Raw genomic sequence first — 10,941 nt, forward strand, 5'->3', positions numbered from 1 at the left:
TCAGTGAAGTGTTTTTCTTAAAAGCTTTTTTTACCATTTTTGTTTTCTTTGCTGGTATTGCTGGTCACTCCAGTCCAGCAGAAAGAGACTGTGTGACCAGGGACACTGTAAGTTTAGCTCTGGGATAAGGCCATTCAACAAGATTTGTCCCACACAATCAGCTGCTGGAAGAGCAACAGTGAGTTAGCTGAGGAGATGATAGCTGTTGAGGTTTGGGGGATTAGATCAGTCATTAGATGGGTAATTGATCTCATACTCTTTCCAGGCTTTTTATATCTCACTTTCAAAATGTTGCCTCATTTCCTTCCTGAAAGCATTCACTCCCTTTGCTATTTAGTTTCTGGAGAAAAGGGAGTCTTGTGTAATGGTTTTGGCTGAGCCCTTTCCTGGGGCTGTGACAAAATGAGATCTTGATGATTACTGCACCTACCCAGGAATTTCTGGAACTGCTTAGAGCTCTGTCTCTCTGAGTCTGTGTATCATGCTCCTTCAGCAGGCTCAGCAGGTGGGGAAGCTGTGTTGTGAGTTTGCAGACGGGATGGATGCTGTAGGTGTTGTCCTGATCTCCATTCCTGGTACTAGTGGGGATCTGAAAGTGGGGGTTTCCTTCTTCTGTGAATCTCTTTCTTCCCAGATTTTGTCTATCAGACATTAAGCAATGTAAAAAGGAACTTGCAATGGCTTTCCCAGGGTCTTCCAATTGGTTTTTTTTTTTTTTTTCCATAATGCATGCCTGATCAACTCCATCCAATGCCTGGGGCAGGAGAGAAGGGGATAGGCTCTGACTTCCTTGCTCAGTGCATTTGAGTGCTCTGGACAAGGGTGGCTGTGTCTTGGTGGAGACTTCAGTTTAGAAATTTTGCCTATGAGATCATTGGTGGCAGCTTAGTAAAATCATTTGAATATCTGTAGCCCTCCATGTCAAAACCTGAATCCGAATTGTTGCCCAGATTCCACTAATTGATGCTAAATAGAAAGAAAAATAATGCGGGAGAAAAACTCTCCTAGAAACAATCAATAAATTAAGGATGCTTTGGGATATAAATTCAGCAGTTAAATGAGATACTAATGAAGATGGGAGTTTAATGGTGAGTACTCTCATTACATTGTTTTAAAAACTCCATTTGATGTAGATTTGGTACTGGTAGAAGGGAGACAGCCTTGTGACAAACATCCATGAGAACAAAAGTTGTTCTGGCACCTGAGCACAACTGCTGCCGTTTATTGCTGAGCAGCTTTGCTTCCCCATTTCTGCAAGTTGTTGCAAGATCTGGGAGAAATGGTGGAGCAGTTAATTAAAAAACAACTAATGACTGTTCCACAGGGTCAGTTTGCTTCTCAGAGCCTAAAATGTGCAGGATATTAACACATGTATCATTTTTTTGACACTGGAGGACAATTGAAGAGTGCAGCCACACCATTACTGGTTTTAAAGCAGAACTTAATTAATTAGAAATGGGCTGAACAGGTTTGTCTGGAAACAAGGATTGGGTTTCCAAAGGAAGGAGCTGCACAGATATTGCCGGCCTTTAAATTAAACTGTTTCTAACTCATCTCAGCCCTGGTGAACTCCAGCGTGCTGCTACTGCCCCACTCCTGCTGTGAGCCCCTTAGCCAAGTGTCTTTCCTATGTCCCAGTTCTAATGATGTTTCATTTAATCTGCTCTAGACAACTGCTTTAGGATGAAATTAATTATGGCCCCCAAATTCCCACTTCTCACTGCAGCCTGCATAACAACTTAGATGACAAATCCAGCATCTGCAGCCAAATAAGATGCCTCTGAATGGAATTATTTTGCAGCTCACTTGTGCTTTGGCTGGACCAACAATGCTCTTGGTCAGAAAAAATACATGAAACTCCACTTCTGCATGTGCTCCAGCCCCACAGTGGCTGGGAAGAGGTGGCTGGTGAATACCTCTGCTTTGCCTTGACCCTGGTGAGGCATTTTTCTTGTGTCAGTGCAGAATTTGGTGAACACAATTATTTTCTTTTATCTTGCACTTAGGCTTAAACTGCATATCTGCTGGTATGTGCCCTGTTTTGATTAATATTAAACTTCCAGATCATCCTTTTGAATTGGAGCAATTTCTTACAACAAATAGACCGGAGAGCCAGATTTTTGAGTGATTAGTAGCAGCCTGAGAGAGGTGGATGCTTGGGGAGCTTAACGATTCATGGCCAGATTCATTCACCATGGTTAGAGCGGTGGGCATGTCACAGCTGTGATTTCTCTGGCAAAACCTCAGCCTGAAATGATTTTAAATCAGGAGTTGAGTTTTCCATCCCACTTCTTTCCAGGCTGACTGACTTGCTGAGAGGGGGGAGGAGAGCCATCCTCCCTTCCCAGAATATACTGAAAAAAATCTGATTGTGAGAACTTGCAACACTGAAAACCTCTTCTTTCCTTTTCTCTAAATTGTTTGGGCACAAAGGGAAAAAAAATCCTACTGGCTCCAGAGCATTGATCTCAGTGGATGCCTGTCCAGATGCCATGCAGGGTTGGGGGCAGACCTGGATGTGGCATGGCTGTGTTTTGTTCTGGGCTGTTTGTTTTTTTGTGCAGGTAAGATGCTAAAAAGGGGGTACAAAGAATGGCTAAGAGAGATAAATTGCAGATCTCACACGAGCTATGAAGAAGCCTTCACCAATTTCACCTGTAATCTCAATGTTTGGCACTGGTGGCAGTTCTAGCTCAAGGATTTTTAGTAACACAGAAGTGCTGTGTTTGTGACTTCCATTCAAATAGACCTCACAGAACCTTAGTCCTGACTTCCAGTCATGCCTTAGGCAGATTATTATTGCTTTAGTGTCAATGTGGTTAGTCAAACACACAGAGTTGTTCCTGGATTAGCTACTTTGGGCTGGTTTACCAAATACCCTGCCTCCAGAATGCAGTATGAAAAACAGTGTTTGAAGCCAAATGGACACTGAAGCCTTTTTTTTTTTTTTTTTTTTTTTTTTTTTTTTTAATCTCTATGCACAGCAATATGTGCAAAAAGATTTCCCATGCAGAACATGTTACTGTGGTGTGGGCTGGCCAAGCTATGGGGTGTCAAACACAGGCAAGATCACTGACTGTGCAGGAAGGCAGTAGAAGAGCTTTTGGGACAGGAACCCTTTGTTTATGACCAGGAAATATACACGTAGATGAAGAATCTGGTTTTCCTCAGTTTTGATGGTTTTGGCCCTCAACCCCTTTTGCCATTGCAAAGGTAGAAATCAACTTCTGAGTTAAATAAGGTCAGGAATTCAGGTGGGATTTGGACCTAGATATTCCAGACTATTACAAAGCAACAAGTACTCAGTACCTCTGATGGAGGGGACAACACGACGATGGGCACTTTGAATCATTGGAAAAGTCACTGCTGTTGCTGATACTGTGGAATGATGAGCACCTGGTGAATAGGAACTCTGTTTTTGGTGTTTCTGGATTATGGGCCCAAGGCCTGAGCACTCTGTTATTAGAGCTCAGATATTACTTGAAAATGTTGAACATTGATGGTGCATTATATCTTGCTGTGGAAAAGGTCAGCCCTGTTATTTGTAGAGGGAGGGTTGTCTTTTCTTCATGGCTGGCTGACTTTTTGGGCTACATGGTATAATTTATAACTACTTACTGTTTTCAGACACGGGGCTGAGGATATTTTCTGTGTGAAATTCAAAATTCAGGCCATTGTAGTTGAATACATGATACAGAATTCTTTTGTCCAGTGGGAGACAGAGATGCCTGGTCTTGATACCCTTGGCTTTCTTTTCAGTTACAGGGAAGAAAAAAGAGGACTTGTGGGGCATGAGCTAAAATATCCTAAAATAGTGGTCTAAAGTATTTTGGATGCACCAAGTCCCCTTCATAGAGAAAAATGGGTACTGATTGTCACAGTCTCATGTGGTAGAATTTATGTTGAGATGTTGGAAATAGTGTGTGGTAATTCCTATTTCCTGGCGTGTGTCTGTTTTCTGCACAGCCAGTGTAAAGGCTGTGGAACTGATGTCAATGTGCATGAGAATTAAGAACCTACTTAGTGAAAGATTTGCATGCTAGAGACATTTTCTTAAAATTGCTCACGTGCTTGTCACAGTGAAGCCAGCTGCCTAAAACCATGAAGGAATGTGAATTCCTTAATAAATGTGAACCAATCTGTCATATTTTTGGACTGCCAGACCCAGGGCTTACAATTCCATGCAGAGGTGGTTTAAAACTACCCAGAAAGGTGTTAGCTGTCATGGCCCATTTCTCCAGTGCAGCTCTGGCTTTGAGGAGTAGCATTGACTCTTAAAAGTGGCTCCAGGTGCTGTTTGATGTAGATATGAGTGAATGGGATGAGGCTCTCTAGTGCCAGTCACCATGCAAGTCCTGTTTAAGAGCTGGTATCCACCTGAAGAACTTAGAGTTTAATTGTTAAATTGTGCAGCCTCATGTCAGGGAGTTGTGGAGAGTGATAAATTCTCCCCTGAGCCTCCTTTTCTCCAGGTTAAACATCCCCATCTCCAGCTGCTCCTTATCAGACTCATGCTCCAGACCCTTCCCCAGCTCTGTGCCCTTCTCTGGACAGGCTCCAGCACCTTGGTGTGGGTCTTGTAGTGAGGGGGAATGAATCTGTCTCACCTTGTGGGATCAGTCTCTCATTGTATAGGCAGCTGTGGGTTTTGTTGTGGGAAAATAAGTACTTACCACTTTTTCAAATGAAGAACCAGAGTTTCACATCAAAGAAGAGTGGAAAAATGAAACATAGACTTCATCCTCATCTCATCACTAGTTAAATAAAACATGGAGCAATTATCACCAAGACTTTGAGAAAAACAGGCACTGCTGTTAAAGCTGATGCTCTCCACAGCTTTAGATTCATCACAAGTGACTGTGAGGAATACCTATTGACTAATTAATTTTCTTGTCTGACAGACAGCCTTTGAAATCCCATGAAGTACAGATAAAGTGTTTGTACGTGAGTGGCAGGTGGAGAAACATCACAAATTGCATTCTCAACACACAAGACTTCACCTGTTACTCTGTTATAGCTGTGTGAGTTCAGCATCTCCCAGTAGCTGCTGCTTGTCCAGATGTCATGTAGGTGCTGGTGGACTGGCCAGATGTGAACCATCCAGGACCAAAAATCACATTTGTTTTAACCCTTCCTAGACCAAACAGTATCTGCCTAAGTGACCTTGCCTGAGGAGAGGGATTTATGGGATCACCATGGAAGGAAACAGCCCTGTGATCAGAGTTCATCACACTGGATATTCAAAATTGTTCTTTTGTGAGTGGATTGGAGGATATGCACAGTTTATCAACAGTAGCCCACAGAAAAATCAACCTAAAAATGTTTCAATGGCCTTTATAGAGAGGACACACCAGAAGGCTACACTTCTAATATCAGTCATTTAAAGATCAAGTCAGTGAAAGAGAACCACATCCCTATGGTGGGGACCATGAAATCGTGTACAAGTAGACCAGTTTTCCCCTGGGTGTTCCTTCTCCTTTCCCCTGCCTGTAGCCTGCTTGTAGTTGTTTAGAGATGAGAAAAATTTGGATCAAAAGCAGTGAGAGAAAAAACTCAGGAAGGAGAAAAGAGAAAGTGAGGCAATTTCAAATGGTTGTTGGCACTTTCTGCAATACATTAGTGTTTTCTGAGATTCTAGACATTGACAGACAAGTAGGAAAGGACCAACAGGAATCACAGACTTGGATTGTTGATACTGCTGAGGAGGGCTGTTTCTCTCTTGTTGCCTCCTGTGTGTGTACAAGTGGACTCTCACTTCTTTCTTTGTCCCCTGTTAAGGTGGCTGCTGACATGGAGAGGGCTTTGCCCGTCCTGTTCCATCCACTGTGTCCTTAACTAAACTGAGCAGTACAACACAGTTGCTTCCAGGTGCAATCTCAATACTCTTCCCTTCTCATGGCCTCTGCTATCAGCACTCAAGGAAAACCACAAGGAGAGAATGAAAAAGAAATCAATTTTTATCACTAGAAATATTTCCCCTTTTGGCCACAGACTGAGACTGTTCTGACTCTAACTAGTCCTCCCTGGGGTTTGATAACAGTAGCTCACAGGAGGCTCTAACTTATCTGAAGACCAAACAGTAAATTTCTCATTTCCGCTTAGTGGTGAGGTGTTTAATTGCTGCTTAGTTTTGCCAGTCAAGTAATTCACATTGACGTGCTAAAAGCAGCCACTAGCAGTTAAGCTTCCATCCAGGGGCTGCAGTGAATGATCCTGACATCTTTTTGCAGGCACCAGCTCTGCAGGCTGCGAGCATTCCAGTTTCTCCTCTCGAGTGGGCAAGCAATCTACAGAAAATTAAGTCTGAAAAGCCATGAGAGGTTGTGAAAGGCAGCTTAAGGAGAGAGGCTCTATTGGATGAAATTTCTTGTCCTGTACAAATTCAGGTTGAAAATCAGAGTGTTGCCAACTCATCAATAATTTAGAAGAAGAAATATTGTTTAAATACAGAGAGACAGGGTTGAACAGGGAACAGAGGATGTTCACTCTGTAATATCCATGTGAGTTTATGTGTCTGTGAAACAAATTCTGTCCTTGAAGACGTATCAACTTACAGAGGTAGGTAAATGTGGAGATGGCTCAGTGCAGAGTAACTCTGCTTAGTGGATTCCATCCTCACTTGCACTGCTGTAAATTAGAAGTAACTCTTCCAAAGTCAAAACCCCCACCTTGCATGGCTAGCTGCAATTTTAGCAGTGGGTGTAAAATGCTGATGCAGGTTCAAAATCATAGAGAGTTCTGACTCAGTAGAAGTTTAAATCTGCCTTGTTCTCTGTGGATTAATTTTGGGTTTAGAACAAAGTAGCACAAACAAATAGTATTTTAATTTTATTTTGGTCCTGTCTCTTCTGATGGTCTGATACTGCCAGCCCTGTGTAGGAGCTCCATGCATGAGACATAGAATAACCAGCATGTACCTGAACAGCTATAGGTACAAAGGTAGGTAAATTATTGTCATGAGTTAGAAATGGCCAGATAACTCCATGAGTGGCAGAGCAGGGTGGAGCCAGAGCGAATGATGCATGAATGTCCCAGACAGGGGAAAGTAAATTGTTTGCCACTTTTTAGACTGGCTGCTGTGCTGGATGGGGTGTTACATTTGTCCTGCCTTGGGACAGGACAAATGTATGTTGTGTAGGTTTTTTTTTATGGTCATTGTAGATCTTGCAGCATGATAGGTTATTAGGGAGTGATCACTGGTTTTGAGTTTCTCAGTGGATTATTCCAGCACCCATGCAAAGGCTTCTTTATGGCTGCCACAGTGCTCGAGAAATAATTTGCTTATTTAAAATATGCAGTCAACAGATTAATATCTAAGAGGTGCAATTGCTGTAATTGTAGGCTAGATAATACAAAGCTGCTACTCACGTTTAATACTGGCACTCTTCTCCAGTTCAGATAATTCAAATAGACCCACAGAGATAAACTAACATCAGCAATAGCAGCTGCCTGATAGACAGACTTCAGGTGTGAGGGTTCCTAGATGAAATGAAAGCCTCAGAGAATTAAATAGCCACAGTACTCCAGAAACTCAGTTTACAAAAAAGGCTATGTCTCCCAAACTCATCTTGCCCTCTGTGCAGTGCCACAATCTGAGATCAGTTTGAGAAATGATATTCCCCTTGTCTTTTAGTAAATGAATTTGAGTCGAGAGGAAATGGTAACATGGTCCGCCTGAGAGAACTATTACCTAGAGAAAAGTTTATCCATATATTTTTAGCTCCAAGTAGTTAACTAGGTAATATTTTTTAAAAAACCCACAGCTATGCCAAAACAAAAAATCCCCCCAAACCCTAAACTACTTGGCTGATACCCCTGGGTGCTTTTTCATACCCAGCCCCCAGCTGTTTGCATTCATCTGAGTTTGATGTCTTCAAACTGAGAACCACAAACCAGAGAATCGATATCATCTACTGAGCACAGCGCAGTATAAACACAATCAATTAATTCCTTTATATGGAAAAGGAGCTGGAACTCAGCTCATCTCCTCTCTCAGGCAAATTATAGCGATAAGAGAGTTTCCCTGAACTGAAACCAGAAGCACCAGCTTTCTGCACACTTAACTTATAATTGTCTATAACATGCATGGAGGTAAGTGAGATGCAATTTTATTCACAAGAGTTCCATTATCTTTAATCAGCTTTTACATGATTTCCTTTGTATCTGATTGTTTTGTTTTGAAATATATAAAAATGCTTCCTTTTCATGCATGTGTAGACGAAAGGTGAAGAATTCAATATTATGTTCACAAATTATTCCATTCACAGGTGCTTTAACAGTGTGAATAGTACAGCAAAAAATTTATGAAACTGTAATATAGCCCACAGCAGTAGGAATAAAGATGATGGAAACCAGAGGAAAGACACTTTTTTGAATAAGCTGTTAAAAAAAGTTGCTTATCCCTTTCACTTGAGACCAACTTTTTAAATCTCAATCCTGTAATAATATAAAATTTGTAGAGATTCAAGGGAGTAAACACATCTCTGCAATCTTTATGAATTAAGTGTTAATGTGTCTTATGAAAAACTATCCTCACCTTCCTGTGGGGTGAGGATGGTCAGAAATGCACAAATTGGACAAGAAGAGCAGCCTTTCAAAGCCTTTTGCCAACAGGGAGAAGTAGTTCATCACATACATCCAAATGCCTCGCTGGAATATGGACTCCAAGCTGGACACTTTGCTCCAAGGAAGAGATTAACCAACTAGAGAGAGAATATAAGCACAGTAATAAAATTACCACAAGCCCTTAGATTTTCAAATGCTAAAAGAATATTTGATTCTTTCATTTGAGTTAAATAGTGCTGATAGAGTCTTCAAATATTGCATATTAGATCTTGCTGCAGGAGATGAGGAAATGATCTGCTGCTGTTGTGGGCTCAAAATGCATTCAGTGTTGCAAATTAGGAAAACATTTTATGGGTCAGGATGGTGAAATGCTGGAATATGATGGGTAGGGAAGTACTGGGGTCTCTGATGTTTGAGGTATTTAGTGTCAGATAACCATCCATCAGGAATGGTGCAGCTGTACCTGACCCTGCTTTTGGAGAGCAGGAGAGAGCTGAGGATTCTGTGTGGTGCTGTCAAACCTTAATTTTCTGCAGTTCAGTGTGGGCATTTCAAGGGTGGTCACTGACATTAAACTGTATTTGGAATAAAAAAAATACACCCCTGCCTCCCTGCTGAGCATCTCACAGGAGGTGAGACCTGGGAGCTGCCCTCCTGCAGAGGCTGCCTCTGCTGCTGGCACAGAGAATTCAGACTTGCCTCACCCCTGTTGGATCTGCTCCCTTTCTGCTCCCTCCTGTGCTGGTGTCTCGGTCCCACCTGGTTTCAGGATCACTCCCAACACTCTCTGCCTCGTTGTGTACAGGATCTCTTTGTTTTATAAGTGTTATTACTTATTCAGGAGTCAGTAGAATCTAAGGAAACCTATACTGAGCAGGTGAACACAGATTTTTTTTTTCACAGCTCTCAGCTTGAAGATCTCCATGGTTATGGCTTCTTCTCACCACCTCACCTGCAAATAGCAAGTTGCTGCCCAGAACATAAAGGTGTTACTGCTGTTCATAGTAAAGATTTCCCAACATATGCTTGTTTAATGCCTAGGTCTTTTATTTTCAACTTTTTTTTAACTTTGAAAAGAGCTGCTGCACTTTTCTGAAACATTCCAGAGGTTCCATTTTCCAGAGGCACAAACTTGAGAACAAAAACCTTCCAGTTTATAAGATTAAAGATTGCTGAGTTTCTGAGCAATTGGAAGTGGATTTTATATATGGAACATCAGTTAACCCTAATTGGCAGGTCCTGGCCTGCCTGGGGGGCACATGTAACATAATGGGGGCATGGGTGAGCACATGCCTCACGTTTTCCTTGTTGCCAGCCAAACCTTGTGGTGGTCCAAGCCCCAACAGTCAGAGTGCCAAACACCCAGGCAAAGAGGGATTTTCCTTTCATTGTGTCCTGAAAGGCACTGGAAGCTTTCCTATTTACTTGTACATGGCTGTATCATGTACAACAGCTGTCAGCAGGTCAGCCTGGATCCTGGAGCAGAGACACCAGTGAGAACAGCTTCATGCTTCAGTGTTCTTGTAGCTACATTGCTTGTGTACCTTTAGTAACACCTGGTTTTAGGTGTTCTGAGCTCAAGACTCACTCTCCCCACCCACTCCTGAGCATCTTTAGTCTCTGACTACAAGACACACGTTGAGGTGCTGGAGCATGTCCAGAGGAGGATGACAGAGCTAGGGAAGGGTCTGGAGCACAAGTCTGATGAGGAGCAGCTATAGGAGCTGGGGACACTCAGCCTGGAGGAAAGTAAGCTCAGGGTAGACCTTAATGCTCTCTAAAATGTCCTGGCAGGAGGGTGCAGCCAGGTGGAAATTTGTCTCTTTCCCAGGTGACAAGGGACAGCACAAGGAGCCAGTGTGTCAGGCCAAATCTCAGATCACCTTGTTGTGTACCTGGACAAGAGATCCCTGAGCAGATTTGTCCCAGGTAAGTGTTAAGTTGCATTCAGCAACATTGTGTCTTCCAAGACAGCTCAGGATTCAAAAATCATCCACGGTGGGGTGCAAATCCTTTTTTTTTCTGACTGTTGCACTTGTCTTGCTGGTCATCACCACCACAAGTGGTGGCTGTGTCAGTGATAGCTACCTGGGATTGGTGTGTACCCAGGGATCCCAGCCCCCATAACCTGCACTGTCCTTGTCCATAATTATATCCAGCTTCATGTACCAGCATCAGTGGAATCCTGTGGACATTGACTTATTCCCCTCTTGAACCTTAAATGCACAGCACCTTGTGCAGAGAAGTTGAGTCGTCACAAGCCTCAAGTGGGTAATGTTTATTTTCCCTCTGTTGCCTATTCCCCTTCTGTAAGAAGGAAGATCAATGGACTGTTTTAGCTCACATGACCTCTGGGAATACAGGATGCTGCCAGAG

The sequence above is a fragment of the Lonchura striata genome, chromosome 4 (genome assembly GCF_050655825.1).
Source record: "Lonchura striata isolate lonStrDom1 chromosome 4, ASM5065582v1, whole genome shotgun sequence".
Lineage (NCBI taxonomy): Eukaryota > Metazoa > Chordata > Aves > Passeriformes > Estrildidae > Lonchura > Lonchura striata.